The sequence below is a fragment of the Cebus imitator genome, unplaced genomic scaffold (genome assembly GCF_001604975.1).
Source record: "Cebus imitator isolate Cc_AM_T3 unplaced genomic scaffold, Cebus_imitator-1.0 Scaffold257, whole genome shotgun sequence".
NCBI classification, from domain to species: Eukaryota; Metazoa; Chordata; class Mammalia; order Primates; family Cebidae; genus Cebus; species Cebus imitator.
Window position 1 is genome coordinate 1325442 of NW_016107572.1, and position 1696 is coordinate 1327137.

Genomic DNA, 1696 nt, shown 5'->3' on the forward strand with positions numbered 1-1696 from the left:
TGCAGACTTGAGAATTGTGGCTCAGGACTTTTAGTTATATGAATCCATTTACAAAAGAGCTACCAAAGAATAGTTCAAAGTCCGAAGCTCAGATTGCTACATGCTCATTCTTCACCATAGCCCATTTTGAGAAATCTCTTTGAAATTTGGGGCATATAAGCTAATATGGCATGTTATGAACAATATGTTATTGCTTCTCTAAAAGGAATTATATTGTATATCCGCAGGATGAGACTCACCACTCTTGGGCTATAATTAGTTCATGTCCATTAAATAGCAGTTGCACAACTTCCTAGTAATTTACTGGTAGCCTAAATTATAAGGCTGCTATTTGAAAATGTTTTTGCCTGAGTCATTTTTCCCTCTCGGTCTCACTTAAGTCTGGGTCTCTTAAACTAGAATAGGAGCTAGCTGCTTTTTGCAGATCAGAGAACAGATTCTGAAATCATACATCTTACAATATCCTAAATATCACCGACGAGGGAAAGAGAAAGTTAATGTGACAATCAAGAGAGTATGGCAAACAAATTCACATGGAATTAGCTCTAACAAGACCTTTTCATACCTCCTCAGAAACACAGTTATAAGAAATATCATTAGTTTGTATGTGTAAGAAATATTATTAGTTGGTGCGTGACATTTCACGTTAAATTGATTATTAACACATTGATTAGATACAGTGTACACTGTTGAGCAAGAACATTTAAATCAATGACAGACACTATCCAACTCTCTTTCAAGAAAGCAGCATCACTTTTTAATAAGAAGAAAACAAGAAATTCTAGGATTGATATCACCCTCAGTGCCATTACAAGAAAATAGATTTTTGAAAATCTTAAAAACATACATTATGAAAGTGAAAAGCATAGCAATCATTTAAAAAAGAAATAGTATCATAAAAAATGAAATATATTTGCATTTATTCAAAGAATCTAAAGTAAATCAATACTACATAATTTACATGGTACTGAAAAATGCATGACAGCTAGTTAACAGAAGAGCATTTACACTATTTTTTTTTAAGACGGAGTTTCGCTCTTGTTGCCCAGGGTAGAGTGCAATGGTGCTGTGTCAGCTCACCGCAACCTCTGCCTCCTGGTTTCAGGTGATTCTCCTGTGTCAGCCTCCCGAGTAGCTGGGATTACAGGCATGCATCACCATGTCTGGATAATTTTTTGTATTTTTAGTAGGGACGGTGTTTCTCCATGTTGGCCAGGCTGATCTCGAACTCCCGACCTCAGATGATCCACCCCCCTCGGCCTCCCAAAGTGCTAGGATTACTTACAGGTGTGAGCCACCACACCCAGCTGCACTCATACTAGTCTTTAATATGGAACTGAACAACGTCACCAACCTGAAATCTGAGTCAGATGCAAACACACCTACTATCCTATCTGATCTGTACCCATAAACTGTATCTGATGAATTTTAATGACATTCAAAAAACCAATGGGCAACAATCACCCATCAGTGATAAGGGGCTGACTGAAGTCAAAGCCCCTGCACTTAAGGGCCAGCTACCTTTTTAGAAAAATACCGCCAAGATGGTGAAGAGGGGTCTTGTTCTCGTTATTCTCCATCAACTCTGCCACAGTTGTACAAGCTTCATTTACATTTTCTTATCCAATTACATCTTGCTCAATTCCTCACTACAATTTATAGCAAAACTTTACAAAGCTTTTGATCTGTATCATCT